We start from the raw sequence: 19,030 nt of genomic DNA, 5'->3' as shown, positions 1-19,030 counted from the left end.
AGGAAGTGACTTTTGTCTTGTTAACAGTTCAACCCCAAAATGAAAACCCCACAACAACCTGGCTGGGTTAGCATTTAACCCACCTGGTTTCCTGACCTTTTCCCTTTGTGAACGTCTGTTTGTATTTGCTAGTGGTTTCTGTTGTAGAGTGCATCCACAAGTGGGTTCCTCTCTAACATGCTGCAGCCGGGTTTGCCGGTGACCCCAGTTACTCGTTGGGCACACGGACTCTCGCCCAGACCTCTATTGCGCTTGGTCCCACTAGAACCGACAAAGAACAACACTGGGTCCGATCTCCATGTTGACACCATGGGGAACACCGGCTGATGGCGAGAGGACAGTGTGGAGGGAAGACCTGCTCGCGAATGTAGCTGTGTTGGGAAGGATGTGAGGCTGTGGCAGAGGCAGCAGGCCCTGTACTGTGATGTCAGACCTAATGTCAGGGGACCAGAAGTGTGCTGTCTCAACTGACTGATACCCCTGTCTCTACCTCCGATAATAATAGCCACACCACAACACACATCTGCCTCCAGAGCTGCAATGTATTAGCTACTTTATATTCTTTGTCTGGAATCAGAGGAGAGTAGAGATGTAGAGTAGAGGATGCTAGAGTAAGAGGAGTAGAGTAGAGGATGTAGAGTAGAGGATGTAGAGTTAGAGGATGTAGAGTAGAGGATGTAGAGGACTGTAGAGTAGAGGAATGTAGAGTAGAAGGATGTAAGACGTAGAAGGATGTAGAGTAGAGGATGTAGAGGAGAGGATGTAGAGGAGAGGATGTAGAGGAGAGGATGTAGAGGAGAGGAATGTAAGAGGAGAGAGGGAAGAGGAGAGGAGGGAGAGTGAATGTGGAAGGAGAGGAGGGAGAGTGAATGTGGAGGAGAAGGATGGGAAGTGGATGGGGAGGAGAGGATGGAGTGGTTATGGGAAGGAGAGGATGGAGTGGATGGGGAGGAGAGGAAATGGAGTGGATGGGCGAGAGAGGAGTGCGATGGGGATGAGAGAGGAGGAGAGATGGACGAGGGGAGGATGGACGTGGATGGGGAGGAGAGGACTGGAGAGGGGAGGATGGAGTGGATGGGGAGGCAGAGATGGAGAGGGGAGATGGAAGTGGATGGGGAGGAGAGGATGGGAGAGGAGGAGAGACTGAGTGAATGGAGAGGATGGAGTGGGGAGGAGAGATGAGTGAATGGAGAGGATGGAGAGGAGAGAGAGAGGGGGAAAAGAGAAAGAAATTTGTGGTTTTTTTTGAAGGCTAGCGGTAGGATGGGAGAGAGGGGAGAGGGATGTAGAGAGGGGAGGAGAGGAATGTAGAGGGGAGAGGGATGTAGAGGGTACGGGATGGAGAGAAGGGGAGATGGATGAGGAGACGAGGGGCAGGAGGAAAGAGGAGAGAAGGGGGAGAAGAGGTAGAGGGAGGAAATAGTGGTCAACAGAATAACAACAGCAACATTGGTTTGCCTAAGTCTGCAACCCACATCACCTGGAGGGAGGATGGATGGATGGAGGAGAGAGAGAGGTGGACGATTGAGACAGACAAACAAAAGATATGAGACAGAAGCTTGGAGAGCAGAAGGATGCTTGTTGGAGAAGGAACGGAGGAGCTGTTAAGAGCGAGGAGATGTTGTCTTGTTGGAGAAGGAAGGGCGAGAGAGATGCTTGTTGGAGAAGGAAGGGCGAGAGAGATGCTTGTTGGAGAAGGAAGGGCGAGAGAGATGCTTGTCAGTTGTACCCCTTCTGGATGGAAAGAGGGTTTGTGTTGGAATGTTCTGGACATTTGCTCCTGCTGAGTTTGTGTGATCTTGAGTGAAATAGATCAATCTATTTGTTTGTACACACACACACACACACACACACAGCTTTGTCTTACTAAAATCCTATTTTCCGTAAACCTAACACTTACCCAAACCTCACCCAAACTCCTAACCCTAAACCTAACCTCTAACCCTAAAATAGTGTTTTTACAAGTGAGGACCGGCAAAACGTGACACAGACAGACAAACAGACAGACAGAGCCTACTCTCGTTTTGTTGTATCGGGATCTTGTTGGTGTCCTTGGGTCAGGACTGTCATTCAAACTCACATGCTTCCTGTCAACCCAAATGGGCTGGACAATGACAGTTCCAGGAATCTGGCAACTCATATTCTTTTTATTTGGTGAGTGTGAGTGCCATATTTAAGATAAGATAGGCTCAAGGTGCTTTTAATAATAGAAGACAGATGGGCTCACAACCCTCAGACAGATCAAACAGACAGGCAGACTCACCACCCTCAGACAGATAAAACAGACAGGCAGACTTACCACCCTCAGACAGATAAAACAGACAGGCAGACTTACCACCCTCAGACAGATAAAACAGACAGACAGACTCACCACTCTCAGACAGATAAAACAGACAGACTCACCCTTCAGACAGACAGGCAGACTTACCACCCTCAGACAGATAAAACAGACAGACAGACTCAGCCTTCAGACAGACAGACAGACAGGCAGACTCACCACCCTCAGACAGATAAAACAGACAGGCAGACTCACCCCTCAGACAGACAGACAGGCACACTCACCTCTCAGACAGACAGACAGGCAGACTCACCCCTCAGACAGGCAGGCAGACAGACAGACACTCACCCCTCAGACCGGCAGGCAGACAGACAGACACACCACCCTCAGACAGATAAAACAGACAGGCAGACTCACCACCCTCAGACAGATAAAACAGACAGACAGACTCACCCTTCAGACAGACAGACACTCACCACCCTTAGACATATAAAAAAACAGGCAGACAGAAACACTCACCCCTCACAGGCAGACAGACTCACCCCTCAGACCGGCAGACATACTCACCCCTCAGACCGCAGACAACAGACAGGACTCAACCCCTCAGACAGGCAGACAGACAGACTCACCCTCACAGACAGAGCAGACTCACCTCAGACAGGCAGACAGATCCCCCTCAGGCAGGCAGGCAGACAGACAGACAACTCAAACCTCTCAGACAAGGCAGGACAACAGGAACTCACCCCTCAGACAGGCAGAACAGAGCAGACACTCACCCCTCAGTCAGCAGAGACAGACGACTCACCCTCGACAGGCAGACATACACCAAACCCCTCAGACAGGAGACAGACTCACCCCTCAGACGGCAGACAGACAGACTCACCCTCAACAGCACAGGCAGACAGACAGACTCACCCCACAGGAAGGCAGGCAGACAGAGCAGACTCAACCCCTTCAGACAGGGCAGACAGACAGACTCACCCCTCAGACAGCAGACAGACAGACTTCACCCCTAGACAGACAGACAGCAGTACCCCAGGACAACAGACAGCGACTCAACCCCTCATGACAGGCAGCAGACAGACAGTCACCCCCAGTTAGCAGACAGGCCAGATGCACCCCTACAGACAGGCAGACAGAGCTACTCACCCTCAGGCAGAGCAGACAGGAGCACGTCACCCCTCAAGCACAGCCAGACAGGCTCACCCCTCAGACAGGCAGACAGACGACACTACTCCTTCAGCACGCGACAGACACTCAGGCAGGCAGACAGACACTCACCCCTCAGACAGGCAGCAGACACTCAACCCTCAGACAGGCAGACAGAGCACTCACCCTCAGATACGACAGACAGGCAGACTCACCCTAGCACAGACAGACGACAGACCCCCAGACAGGCAACGCAGACTCACCCCTCAGACAGGCAAAACAGAGCAGGACTCACCCTTCAGACAGGGCAGACAGACAAAGACTCACCCTCCCAGACAGCAAGCAGCGTCAGGCAGACAGACAGACACTCACCCTCAGACAGGCAGACAGACTAGACACTCCACCCCTCAGACAGGCAGGAGCAGACAGAGACTCACCCTCAGACAGACAGGCAGGCAGACAGACAACTCACCCCTACAGACAGGCAGACAGACAGGAGAACACTCACCCCTCAGACAGAATGCAGACAGACAGACGAGACTCACCCTCATTCAGCAAGGCGGTAGACAGACAGACCTACCCCTCAGACAGCAGACATGACGGAGACACTCACCCCTCAGACAGGCAGACAGACGAAGACTCACCCTGCAGACAGCGCAGGCAGGACTACCTAACAGGGACAGACAGGCACTCACCCTCAGGACAAGAGCAGACAGACAACTCACCCCGCGACAGGACAGACGAGCGACTTCACCCCTCAGACAGGCAGACAGACAGACTCACCCCTCGCAGACAGATGTTTCATATGGTGCCTCAGCTCTGCTCCTTGTCTAAATCCAATATGCCCCTGGTGGGGGGGTGAAGGGCAGGTCCCCCCAGGGAGCGTGTTGGGCAGGTAAAGCCCTTAGGCTCGTACACCCCCACCCTTGCACGTTCTGTACCCCCTCCACCCTGCCCGTTCTGCTACCCCCCCTCCACCCTGCCGTTCTGTACCCCCCCCCCCACCTTGCACGTTCTGTACCCCTCCACCCTGCCCGTTCTGTACCCAGAGAGGATGCTTAGCTCATTGTCACAGCAAGCTGCCTGCCACCAAAGTCTCCCTCCTTTCCAGCCCCTCCCTCCCCCATTATCACCCTGATAATTTGATGTTAGGTTATTCGTAGCTAATGATTTAAGCTGTGGGATGTCTATAGAATAGAAACCGTTTTTAGCCCTTGAGTCTCTCACTGCCACCACTCATCATCTCTGAACATTAAAGCTTCATGTCTCTTGTATGTCGGTTATTAGCCTGATTTTAATTATTTCATGAGATGATTTTAACTCTATTAGACTTTTTTAATTAATCCTTCTTCAACAAGTTCATTTGAGTGATTAAGTCTGTTGTGTTTGATTAGGCACCAAATTTTACAGGTTGTGTATTGAATGGAAAATACATGAATTATTAATAATGAATAAACTGTTGTTCACACTATAATACATAAAATGTTTCTTCGTTTTTAAGCATGTTACAATCATTTAGTGTTGATAAAACATTTATAATGGCTTATCAATGAAGGTGTTGTGTGGGGCGTTGTGTTCTGCTGTGTGATGTTTGTGTTTGCCGTGATGATGTTGCTGTTTACGTTTGATTATGTTGTGTTTGCGTTGGGTGATGTTTGTGTTTTACGTGGATTGATGTGTGTTTACGTTGATTGATGTTGTGTTTGCGTTGGGTGATGTTGTTTGCGTTGTGTTGATGTTGTGTTTACGTGGTATGGGTTGTGGTTTACGTTGGGATGTTGTGTTTACGTTGGGTGATGTGGTTACGTGGGTGAGTTGTTTTAGTGTGGTGTTAGTGTTAACGTAAACTAAAATGTTTTCTAATGGTTGTGTTTTGCGTTGTGTTAACGTAACTAAATGTTTTCTAATTGGTTGTGTTAACATTACTAAATGTTTTCTAATGGTTGTGTTTGTGTTGTTGCTAAGTTAACTAATGTTTTTCTAATGGTTGGTTTAACGTTAAACTAAATGTTTCTAATGGTTGTGTTTTTCGTTGTGGTTAACGTTACTAAAGTTTTCTAATGGTTGTGTTAACGTTACTAATGGTTTTCTAATGGTTGTGTAACGTTAACTAAATGTTTCTAATGGTTGTGTTCTCAGGAGGTTTCTCAGCGGTGCCCAAGTTCTGCTTTCCCCTTAACGATGTGGGAGAGGTTAGGATTCTGTCCCCTGCTTCCCTTGTTAAAAATTCCTGTACTCTGTGTGGCACACACACACACACACACACACAATTCATATGTATTAGAAACTGCGAGAGCTGTGTATTGTGGCACATAATGGAGCTTAGCTACAGGGGGGAGTCTGCTGTTAACCCCCTTATCTGCTGTCAACCCCCTATCTGCTTGTCAACCCCCTGTCTGCTGTAACCCCCCGTCTGCGTTGGATGTCAACCCCCCGTCTACTTTCAACCCCCCGTCTGCTGTTAACCCCGTCTGCTGTTAAACCCCCGGTTCTGCTGTTAAACCCCCGTCTGCTGGGGTAACCCCCCGTCTGCTGTTAACCCCCCGTTGCTTTAACCCCCCGTCTGCCTTGTTAACCCCCCGTCTACCTGTCAACCCCGTCTGCTGTCAACCCCCCGTCTGCCTGTCAACCCCCCGTCTTTGCTTGTCAACCCCCGTTGCTGTTAACCCCCCTTCTGCTGTTGAACCCCCCGTCTGGCTGTTAACCCCCGTCTGCTGTTAACCCCCCGTCTCTGTTAACCCCCCGTCTGCTGTTAACCCCCTCTGCTGTTAACCCCCCCGTTGCTGTGTAACCCCCCGTACTGCTTGTTAACCCCCCGTCTGCTGTTAACCCCGTCGGCGGGTTAAACCCCCCGTCGGCTGTTAAAAAAAAAAAAAAACCCCCCCGTCCGGCTGTTAACCCCCCGTTGCTGTTAACCCCCCCGTCGGCTGTTAACCCCCCGTTCTGCTGTTAACCCCCCGATCGGCTGTTTAGCCCCCTATAGTGCTGTTCTCTGTTGCTTCCGTGTACCAGTCTGAGAACATATCTCTAGAAACTTGGTACCGTCTGAGTAACTATATCTCTAGACTTGCTACCAGTCTGCAGACTATATCGGCTGAGACTTGTACCAGTCTGAGTAACTTATAATCTCTAGACTTGCTACCAGGGCTTGAGTAACTATATCTCTAGACTTGAGTACCAGTCGTGAGTAACTATATCTTCTAGACTTGCTACCAGTCTCATAACTATATCTCTAGACTTGGTACCAGTCTGAGTAACTAGAATCTCTAGACTTGGTACCCACTCTGAATAACCGATATCTCTAGACGGTGGTACCAGTCTGAGTAACTATATCTCTAGACTTGGTACAGTCTGAATAACTATATCTCTAGACTTGCTACCAGGTCTGAGTAACTATATCTCTAGACTTTGGTACCAGTCTGAAGTAACTATATCTCTAGGAACTTGGTACCAGGCTGATTAACATATATCTCTAGACGTGGTACCAGTCTGAGTAAGTATATCTCTAGACTGGGGCGTACCAGTCCTGAGCTAATATTCTCTAATTGCTACCCAGTTACTGAGTAATATATCTTAACTTTGAGTACCAGTCTGCAGTAAACTATATCTCTGAGACTTCGGTACACTCTGAATAACTATATCTCTAGATGTACCAGTCTGAGTAACTATAATCTCTAGACTTGCTACCAGTGCTGAGTAACTATATCTCTATACTTGGTACCAGTCTGAGTTAACTATATCTCTAGACTTTGGACTACCAGTCTGAAGTAAACTTACCTCTAGACTTGTACAGTCTGAATAACTATATCTCAGACTTGGTACCAGTCTGAATAACTATATCTCTAGACTTGGTACCAGTCTGAGTAACTATATCTCTAGACTTGCTACCAGTCTGAGTAACTAATATCTCTAGACTTGGTACCCAGTCTGAGTACTATATCTCTAGGAACTTGGTACCAGTCTGAGTAACTATATCTCTAGGACTTGGGTACCAGTCTGATAACTATATCTCTAGAACTTGGCTACCAGTCTTGAGTAACTCATATCTCTAGACTTGCTACCAGTCTGAGTAACTATATCTTACTAGACTTGGTACCAGTCTGGGAAACTATATCTCTAGACTTGCTACCAGTACTGAGTAACTATATATCTCTAGACTTGCGTACCAGTTATGAGTAAACTATATCTCTAGACTTGCTACCCCAGTCTGAATACTATATCTCTAGACTTGGTACCAGTCGGGAGTAACTATATCTCTAGGACTTGTCTACCCAGTCTGAGTAACTTATCTCAGACTTGGTACCAGTATGAGTAACATATCTCTAGACTTGGCTTACCAGTCTTGAGGAACTATATCTCTAGACTTGCTACCAGTCTGAGTTAACTATATCTCTAGACTGTGGTACCAGTCTGAATAACTAATCCTAGACTTGGGTACCCAGTCTGGGTAACTGGTATCTCTAGGAACTTGCTACAGTCTGAGTAACTATATCTTAGACTTGCTACCAGTCTGAGTAACTTATATTCTCTAGACTTCGGTACCAGTCTGAGTAACTATATCTCTAGACTTGCTACCAGTCTGAGTAACTATATCTCTTAGAACTTGGTACCAGTCTGAAGTAGACTAATGATCTCTAGACTTGGTACCAGTCTGGAATAACTTATCTCTAGACTGGTACCAGTCTGAGTAACTATATCTCTAGACTTGTACCGTCTGAGCTAACGTATATCTCTAGACTTTGGTACAGTCTAGTAACTATATCTCTAGACTTTGGTACCTCTGAGTAACTATATCTCTAGACTTGGGACAGGTCTGAGTAACTGATATCTCTAGACTTGGCTTACCAGTCTGAGTAACTATAGCTTCTAGACTGTACCAGTCTGAGAACTTATATCTCTAGAAACTTGGTACCAGGTTTCTGATAACTATACCTCATAGACTTGCTTACCAGTCGAGTAACTATATCTCTAGACTTGCTACCAGTATGAGTAAACTATATCTCTAGACTTGCTACCAGTCTGAATAACTATATCTCTAGACTTGGTACCAGTCTGAGTAACGATATCTCTAGACTTGCTACCAGTCTGAGTAACTATATCTCTGGAGAACTTGGTACCAGTAGGAGTAACTATATCTCTAGAACTTGGGGTACCAGTCTGAGTAACCTATATCTTCTAGCGACTTGCTACCAGTCTGAGTAAACTATATCTCTAGACTTTGGGACCAGTCTGAATAACTATATCTCTAGACTTCGGTACCAGTCTGAGTAACTATATCTCTGGACTTGCTTACCAGTCTGAGGAACTATATCTCTAGACTTGTACCAGTCTGAGTAACTATATCTGCTAGACGTGGTACCGCAGCTGAGAACTATATTTCTCTAGACTTGCTACCAGTCTGAGTAAACTATATCTCTAGGACTGGTACAGTCTGAATAACTAGTATCCTCTAGACTTGGTTACCAGTCTGAATAACTATATCTCTAGACTTGTACCAGTCTGAGTAAACTATATCTCTAGACTTTCGTACCAGTCTGAGTAACTATATCTCAGACTTGGTACCGTCTGAGTAACTATATCTCTAGACTTGGTACCAGTCTGAGTAACTGATATCTCGAGACTTGGTACCAGGGGTAGTAACTAATCTCTTAGACTTGTACCAGTTCTGGTTAACTATTATCGCTATTACTTGCCTACCAGGTCTGAGCTAACTATATCTTCTAGACTTGGTACCAGTCTGAATAACTATATCTCTAGGACTTGGTACCAGTCTTGAGTTAACTATATCTCTAGACTTGGTACCAGTCTGAAGTACTATATCTCTAGACTTGGTACCAGTCTAGTAACTATATCTCTAGACGGGTACCAGTCTTGAGTAAGATATCTCTAGACTTGGACCAGTCTGAGGAAACTATATCTTTCTAGACTTCTACCAGTCTGAGTGAAACTATAGCTCTAGACTTGCTACCAGTCTGAGTAACGATAATTCTCTAGACCTTGCTGACCAGGTCTGAGTAAACTAGTATCTCTAGACTTGGTACCAGTCTGAGAATATATCTCTTAGATTGGTACCCAGTCTGAATAACTATATCTCTAGACTTGACCAGCTCGGAAATAACTATATCTCTAGACTTGCGACCAGTCTGAGAACTATATCTCTAGACTTGCTACCAGGTTCTGAGGAACTATGGGTTATCTCTAGACTTGCTACCCAGTCTGAGTAACTATATCTCTAGACTTGCTACCAGTCTGAGTAAACATATATCTCTAGACTTGCTACCAGTCGAGTAACTTATATCTCTAGCTTGCTTACCAGTCTGAGTAACTATATCTCTAGACGTTGCTACCATGTCTGATGAATATTTTATCTCGATTTGGAAGTAGCCATCTGTAGAGGATCTCTCTTATTTTTGCTTCCTGCGAGAATGATGTGAAAAGGGTTGTTGTTTTTTTGCATGGAAGACAACACAGCTGAACTGCTGCCATTCTAGTGATGAAACTGCATAGAGAACACCTCCAACTCTCACAGCACTCACAGTTAGGCGACCCATATAAGCGGGGGGGGAAAGGTTTCGTTAGGCGATCTTGGCCGTTCTAGTCAGCGTTGGTTGGACACTTAGTGCTAGGTGCAGTAGTTAGCCACTTTAGCCTCCAAAAATGTCCTTATTTTAAAAGAACCAAAAACAGATTTAGTTGTTCACTGACTCAAGTATAGATCATTCGCTCTAGTACTGTATCTGTAAGGATTAAATCATATCTTGGAAAAAGTGTTATGTTGGAACAATGTCTTGTGTATCGCTATCTGCCAAGTGCAGTAGTGCTTGGCTACTTCTGGTTATAAATATCTTCATAATAATGTTAGTGTAAGTTTGTTGTGTCGCTCCTTTTGCTGTTATAATGTACAATAGTCTGGTTAGCTGAAAAACTCAAACCATTACATGTTCACAACTTCATTTTCACGATCTGTCTGAAACACTGATGAATGTCCCATTTTGTTTGTCCCAATGAATGTTTGGTATTTTTGTCCGTAGGTGACTGTGTGTAATACATCCTGGTAATTGGTTGTGTTGAAAAGGTGTTTGTCTCTGTCCCCTGGCCTGTGTGCGTGGCGTGCGTGCGTGCGTGCGTGCCTGTTCAGGGTGCCAGAGGGCAGGTTGGGCCAGAACTTGTACCTTTGTGCTGGACGGACATCGAGAGCAAGCAGAGTTTGGCTTCTGATAGACTCACGTCCGGCTGCCGCGTCTGCGATCTGTTCTGCTCGGTACGGGACACATACATTACCAAATGAGCTAATTTTCAACAAGGCCCAGCTTATCTCTTCCTACTGGCCGATGGAATCAACCGGTTACGCAAATCCAGTTCACTAGTTTCTATTATTTTTAGAAATGGATTTTGTTCACCAATTATTATAACGTATTGAGGAAAGACGTATTTGTATCGTTAGTAGTCATAAATAAATACAATATAAAGTTGTAATATCCTCACTCACTCTTGATTAATTATTGCAGATTACGTTTCTTTAATTGATTGTGGAGACGGTTGAGGTTTTTGGAAAGTGAAAGGAAAACTCAAATGTAGAGGATTGGGATAGTGTTTCTTTGGAAGCGGTATGCATCCGAATGTTAGCCTCTTGAAGTTAGTCATTACAGAATTTTACTAAAACTCCTGAATTCCCCCATTTTTAATAATTATTTCATTTAGTTATTTTATCCAGGACAAACCAATTGTGGGAAGTCCAACCTTATCAATGACAACTATGGAAGTATTGTTTTAGTAGTAGATTGAAGATTGTAGGTTTCAACTCCTCTCGAGATATTGTTAGCGCAGATTTATCTCAAATATTATGTCATCTTTTATTATTGCACAGAAAGATATCTAAGTAAAAATACATTGAAAAAATGTTTTATTTAGTTTTTAATGGACCTTTTAAATTTAAACCACATTTTATGTTAACACTTGACAATGCTCCTTTTAATAAGAAACATTTAATTAGATAAAAACAGTATATTGAATTAAGCACAGGAGCTTAATGGGAATTTCACCAATAAAAAAAAACTATAATAAAAAAATAAAAATAAAAATTGGGGGGATATTGACGGACAGTCGCAGGGGTTTTTTTCTTGTTCCTTGATGAGCTGGCTGTCGAGAGGAGCTCGTACCCCCCGCCCCTGCCTCCGCCCCTCCACTCCCCCGGACAGCCCACACCATGCCCTTTGTTCTCTCTCTCTTTCTCGTTATTCAAGCTAAACTGGCCACAGAAGCACGGCAAATGGAAAGCCGCCGGCCCATCTTTATGCATGAACCCTCGCTGCCAATTAGCAGAGACTCCATGGCCCCTGCTTTCTGATCCTACATGGCTAATTCATTTGACATATGATGTATACAATTCATTATGCATTCTGAGTAGTTTGCATGGCTTGCTGCATTCATCATAAGAAATGTATAGAAAGTTTTTACTCTTCTGTTGTGTGTGTGTGTGTGTGTGTTTTTAAGACTTCACAGTTCTGTGTGTTGTGGCCTGTTTATTCTATGTTTGCCGGCGTAAATAGACCCACTTGGGGGAAAAAGATTAGTGAAAATATTTTAAAAACATAATAAACAAAAGATGCATATTTTTGGATATCTCATGGTTTATACATGTGAAATATGTACAAATGTGATTTTTCACATCAATGACAGAGAGTAAAGACCTGCGTCTCAAGTTTATTCTGTTGTTTTTATCAAAGATACACAACTGGGAAGTAGTTGATATCTTAGATAAACCAATCCAAGTTGTGATCATATTGAATAATATCGTTGTTAATCTGATGTTTGTAATCATATAAAAACAGGATAGATACAAAGTTTAGACGATCAAACAAGGTCCTGTGACGGATATTTCTAGCGAGGCTACCTTCATTAAAGTGGTTTGGTTCCCGGACATAAAAACCAAAAGAATTAAAACCATTTTGCGGTCCCTGTGATTGCTTGAAAGTGCTTGGCACTATAAAAATTGTCACCTATGCTACACAAGGAAGTGGCTTAATGACTAGCGACAGTTTTACATGGCCAGGGCTTGTAGTGCTGCGACTAAATCCCCAGGCCAAAAGGCCGTGCTACTTCAGCCAAAAACCTTTGTAAAGAGTACAAAGCTTTGATGGGTACAATCTTTCTTCCTTCCCCGTCGACCCCCATCCTCCGCCTCCTCTCTTTCCTTTGGTAATTCTTTTCACATTTTAGGGAGAAACCGCTTCGCGACATGTGAGAAAGAGTCGCTGATGAAAAAAAAGGCGGTTTTCCTTGATTTTATTTGGCGGCTGAGAATTGGGGTTCCCTTTTCGGACTCGGTTAGCGCTCCGTTAGTGGGTCACTGAGCGGGACGCCGCGAGGGCATTTCCTTCCCAGTACTTAACCTCTAAACCCGGAAAGGTAAAGTGGTAATCAAATCTTCCAGTGACCAGCTACAAGGTGCAAGTTACTGGGTGTGGAGGAATTAGACCTGGCCAGGGAATAGAAATAAACACACACAGTACTTTATGGCAGCAAAACACGGAACGCGGCTACGTCCTTAACAACGCCTAGGTTACTAATCAACATGAACAACCTAGCCAAAGATATACACGTATTTTATTTGCCCTGAAATGGATTGCAGAGATTGCAGTTGGTTTATTATTTGATAATATCTCAACGCCAGGAAACATAACTCTCATCTCTCTGTTGCATTTGTTTAGTTGTAATTACATAAATTTATGTGCCTTACAGAAAAACACCAGGGAATTGATTTTGAGCTTTTTAGAGGAATATTTGTCTTCAACAGAATTTTATAATAAGAAGATTGGATTCCACGCTGGGACCATCCTCTAGTGTGGTGTTATAGTTGATGAGAGTCTGAGGGTGTTGGTGTTGTGGTAGGGGAACAGTCTGAGGTCGTGGTAGGGGCACAGTATGAGGGGTCGTGTTAGGTAACAGTTATGAGGTCGTGGTAGGGATACAGTATGAGGGTCGTGTAGGGATACAGTATGAGGGTCGTGGTAGGGGATTACAGATGAGGGGTCGTGGTAGGATACAGTATGAGGGGTCGTTGGTAGGGATGACAGTATGAGGGGTCGTGGTAGGGGATACAGGTCTGAGGGTCGTGGTAGGGGGATACAGTCTGAGGGGGCGTGGTAGGGGATGAAAGTATGAGGGGTCGTGTGGGTGGATACAGTCTGAGGGGTCGTGTAGGGGGACACAGTCTGAGGGGTCGTGGCTTAGGGAATACAGTATGAGGGTCGTGTAGGGGATACAGGATGAGGGTCGTGGTAGGGGATACAGTATGAGGGGTCGTTGGTAGGGGATACAGTATGAGGGGTCGTGCGTAGGGGATCAGTATGAGTCGTGGTAGGGGATACAGTATGAGGGGTCGTGGTAGGCGGATACAGTCTGAGGGGTCGTGGTAAGGGGACACAGTATGAGGGGTGTTGGTAGGGGATTACGTATTTCAGGGGTCGTGGTAGGGGAATACAGTATGAGCGGGTCGTGTGTTAGGGGATACAGTATGAGGGGTCGTTGGGGAGGGGATACAGTAATGAGGGCGTGGTAGGGGGATTACAGTCTGAGGGGTCGTGGGTTAGGGGACACAGTAATGAGGGGTCGTGCGTAGGGGATTACAGTGATGAGGGGTCGTGGGTAGGGGATTTACGTATGAGGGGTCGTGGTAGGGGATACAGTATGAGGGGTCGTGGTAGGGGATAACAGTCTTGAGGGTTCGTGGTTAGGGCGATACAGTCTTGAGGGGTCGTGGTAGGGGATACAGTCTGAGGGTCGTGTAGGGGATTACAGTCTGAGGGGTCGTGGGAGGGCATGTACAGTCTGAGGGTCGTGGTAGGCGGATACAGTATGAGGGGTCGTGGTAGTGGATACAGTCTTGGGGGTCGTGGAAGGGGATACAGTATTGAGGGGGCGTGTAGGGATACAGTCTGAGGGGTCGTGGTTAGGGCATACAGTATAGTGGGTGCGTGGTAGGACACAGTATGATGGGTCGTGGTAGGGGATACAGTATTGAGGGGGCGTGCGTAGGGGATACCAGTATGAGGGGGTCGTGGATAGGCGGATACAGTCTGAGGGGTCGTGTAGGGATACAGTCTGAGGGGTCGTGTAGGGGGATACAGTATGGGGGTCGTGTAGCGGATTACAGTATGCAGGGGTCGTTGGTGGGATACAGTCTGAGGCGTCGTTGGTAGGGGACACAGTATGAGGGTCGTGGTAAGGGGACACAGTATTGAGGGGTCGTGGTAGGGGCATTAATACCGTTATTCCGCATTAACACTGAGCTAAAGAGAGTCATGCGAAGAATTTATATTGGATTTTTGTGTATACAAGTTCGGAGGGGTCGTGGTGGGGATACAGTCTGAGGGGTCGTGGTAGGGACACCAGATGCAGCGCGGTCGTGGCGAGGGGACACAGTCTGAGGGGTCGTGCGTAGGGATACAGTATGAGGGGTTCGTGGTAGGGGATACAGTATGAGGGGTGTGGTTAGGGGATACGGTCTGAGGGGTCGTGTAGGGGTACAGTCTGAGGGCGCTGGTAGGGGATACAGTATGAGGGGTCGTGGTAGGGGACACAGTATGGAGGGGTCACACTATCTACCATGTGGTAGGGGATACAGTCTGAGGGGCGTCGGTGGTAGGGGATACAGTATGAGGGGTCCGTGGTAGGGGACACAGCTATGAGGGGTCGTGGTTAGGGGATACAGTGAGGGGTCGTTGGGGGGGTAGGGGATACAGTCTGAGGGGGTTCGTGGTAGGGGATACGTATGAGGGGTCGTGGGTAGGGATACAGTTATGAGGGTCGTGGTAGGGATACGTATGAGGGGGTCGTGTAGGGGATACAGTCTGAGGGGTCGTGGTAGGGACACAGTATGAGGGGTCGTGGTTAGGGATACATAAATGAGGGGTCGTGGTATGTATACAGTATGAGGGGTCGTGGTAGGGATAAGTATGAGGGGGTCGTGGTAGGGGATACAGTATGAGGGGTCGTGGTTAGGGGACACAGTTATGAGGTCGTTGGTGCTCGCATGAGGGTCGTTGGTTTATGTCGGATACATATGAGGGTCGGGGTAGGGGTACAGTATGAGGGGTCGTCGTAGGGGATACAGGATTGAGGGGTCGTGGTAGGGGAGATTACAGTATGAGGGGTCTGGTAAGGGGATACAGTAGGGGTCTTGGTAGGCCGGGATACAGTCTGAGGGTCGTGTAGGATACAGTATGAGGGGCTCGTTGGTAAGGCGGTACAGTATGAGGGTCGTGTAGGGCGATACAGTATTTAGGGTCGTGGTAGGGATACTTGAGGGGTCGTGGTTAGCGGGATACAGTCTGAGGGGTCGTGGTAGGGGGATACCAGTCTGAGGGGTCGTGCGTAGGGGACCACACGCCCCACACTCCCCCCTCGACCCCCCCCCGCTCACACCCCCACGACCCAACCTCCCCCCACCGCCCCCCCCCGCTCAGACTCCCTACCCAGCCGCACCTCCCCCCACCCATACCCCCCACCTCGGCCTCCATAATCACCCGCGACGAAAGCAATCTTGAGGTCGTGGTAGGGATACAGTAATGAGGGGTCGTGGTAGGGATACAGTATCGGGTCCGTGGTAGGTGATACAGTCTGAGGGGTCGCTGGTAGGGGATACAGTATGAGGGGTCGTGGTAGGGGCATACAGTTATGAGGGTCGTGGTAGGCGATACAGATGAGGGGTCGTGGTAGGCGGATACAGGTATGAGGGCGTCGCGGATTAGGGGATACAGTATAGGGGTCGCGGTAGTCGGATTACAGTATGAGGGTCGTGGGCTTAGGGATACAGTATGAGGGCGTCGTGGTAGGGGATACCAGTATGAGGGTCGTGGTAGGGCATCTGACCCCAAAAGAAATATAAAGATACACATAAAGAGAAGACTAGCAGATCATACCAGAAAACCTTAACAAACAAGAAAGAAAACCAGGCCAAGAACGGTGGCAGGATCCTTTACGTTTTCTATGAACCGCCACTAATGAATATCAAGCTATATAAAGTATCATTTCTTATTAATAGTATAAATTCAGAAAGATGGAATCTGTGTCTTCCACTCGTATAGAAAAACGCACACATATACACAAAACCCACACGTATCACACTTGACCACCCATGCCATGCAAGCAATCCCCTTTAAAGCACCATCCTGTGCATATTGCACCCCAATGTAAAATGGTTGTTGAACTCTCCCTGACAGACGATTTAATCTGGACTGTGCTCATTATTGTATTACAGAGAGGAAGAATGAATCAGAACGGAGAGAGCGAAGGTGAGGGAGAGAGGGGCACCCCTATGCCATCCATTAGATTAAGACAACATTTCTAAAGTTAAGTATCTCCAACCTATTACTTCCTCATTAATAACCCAATTTCTCTGGCCAAACTTCCGCTCTCCTTTCATCATCTGATGGTGGCCCTCTTTGGGTGGCGGTTGCATGGCTCTCCCCAATATAATACAAAGGAGGAGGGGAGCCAAGGGACCAGGGCCCTCCATGCATGCTGACCCTTGCATTGTTCAAGAAATTTTCTTTTTTAGCAGCTCATCTGTGTTCCTGATAAATTGTAGTTTGGAAACACAGATTTCCTTACTTTGCAGTATTCACAAGGAATTGTGTTAATTATTGCTGAATTGTGTAAGGTATTGATAAGCATCTATGCGTTTCCAAGGAGTCTCCCAGCCAGTTCTTTGGTTAATCTTCATTTTATAACACACGTTTGAATGAACTCTGTCCTCTGTTTCTTCCTTCAATTATCTTAGGTCACAAGAATCTGAAGGGCTTTTAACATTCAAGAAATCATAGCTTTACTATTCAATTTTAGCAGGGCCTGATTGTGTTGTGATATAGATTAAATTGGGCTTATGAATTGAAGTTGTTTTACTTCGTACCAGGGTTGGGGTCCAATTTAATGGCCTAGATTAAATCAAGATCAAGTGTTAAACCCGCTAACGACACCCCAAAGCGGGGTGTTTGGCCGGTGTCGGAGCGGTGTAACTTGCATTTGGAGACTGTCAAATTCAGTGAGCTCCTGCTCGTGCAGTTGACCACACACACAGTAAGCAGGAATTGAATTTGAATTAGAATTAAAAGGAAGTAGAATGTAATTCAATCAAATTTAATGAAATTCTATTGTTATTTATTATTCACATTCACTATGTACAAAGGTTTAAAAATTACAGTGCAGTCTTGAAATATTCTAAAATAATTTTGTCATATTTTGAGATGTCTATTCTGCTGCATTTAATAAGTTGTTCAGATGCTAAAAGGATCGAGACTTTCATGTCCCAGCTTGGAATTGCTTTGAATTGCTTTTGAATGTAAATATTATTATCCGTGATAGGTGCAAATTCTATGTCAAATTCTCTTCCTGTGGGGTGTGTCCAATTCAAATGTGAAATTCATGGGGTTGCGAAATTCTGAATTGACCCCAATTCTGACGTCTACTTTTACGTATCCCTATTTACTATCAAAAAACAAATGGGATCAATTGACATGTTTAGTCCATCCTTTTAGTGGGTAATTATGTTGCATACATTACTTGCCTACTGTACTGCTGTAGAGGTATTTCCTCCATATCGTCCAATCATGTACGTGGAACGATGTGAATGGCTAGCTGAGTGTAGCGTGTGTGCGCGCGTAATTAGCGTTTCAATCGGTTGACGTCACTCGCGCTTTTAGAGACCTTGAAGATAGTGGTTCCCCTTGCTCTGGCAAGGGCCGCGGCTTTTGTGGGCATGGGTAACGATGCTTCGTGGTGTACTGTTGTTGATGTGTGCAGAGGGTCCCTTGGTTCGCGCGGGGGCGGACAATAAAGTTATACTGCTTACATTTGATGACCTGCTGACCCGGATCACTGGTTGCTGCGGAAAAGGAGGAGGTCGAAAGGGGTGAGTGTAACGATGTGAAATGGGTCTAGCTAGTTAGCGGATGGGCGCGCTAATAGCGTTTCAATCGGTGACGTCACTCGCTGTGAGCCTTGAAGTAGTGGTTCCCCTTTCTCTGCAAGGGCCGTGGCTTTTGTGAGCGATGGGTAACGATGGCTTCGTGGGTGACTGTTGTGATGTGTGCAGAGGGTCCCTGGTTCGCGCCCCGGGTCTGGGCGAGTGGACAGACTGAAAGTTAAACTTTGACATACGTTACAGTAGCCTATTCTCACCTCTGTTAGAGGGTTCCTCTGGTTATTGTCCTATCTGTCAGTGTCGCCTCTATCTTGGGCATGGCGGAGGATTAGGGAACTGGAAGCTTTTACTACTTTACCGGGCTGCCTACATGCAACTGGTCCTGAGTTGCTGTTGAAGAGCGTGCATGGCCAGAACAAATCTTACAGTGTGGGTAATGCAAGTTCGCTCAGTTACAAAGTTAATAAATAGTAGAGGCTGTCTTAAAAATCACCATGGCTGATCAACAAGTTCGTTTATACCTGTGCTGACATGCCTTCTTTTCTTTTGACTCACATTTTTTCAACACGGCTTCATACAAGTGTGTTATATAAAAATTTGTGAGGTGTGCTACTCATCCGATCTGTGGACTATAGGTGGTCGCGACACAGTCTTGATGTCCCTGAACAGAGTTAATGTGA

At 46.4% G+C, this 19,030-nt stretch overlaps 1 protein-coding gene across 1 annotated transcript in view; it reads left to right on the top strand.

The window, feature by feature from the left end:
- The window catches only part of LOC112069323 (DENN domain-containing protein 1B-like), a 205,428-nt gene that overhangs the window by 91,281 nt on the left and 95,117 nt on the right, over positions 1 to 19,030 (top strand).

The sequence above is a fragment of the Salvelinus sp. IW2-2015 genome, unplaced genomic scaffold, assembly GCF_002910315.2.
Source record: "Salvelinus sp. IW2-2015 unplaced genomic scaffold, ASM291031v2 Un_scaffold986, whole genome shotgun sequence".
Classification (NCBI taxonomy): domain Eukaryota; kingdom Metazoa; phylum Chordata; class Actinopteri; order Salmoniformes; family Salmonidae; genus Salvelinus; species Salvelinus sp. IW2-2015.
This window is presented reverse-complemented; position numbering and strand designations above follow the sequence as displayed.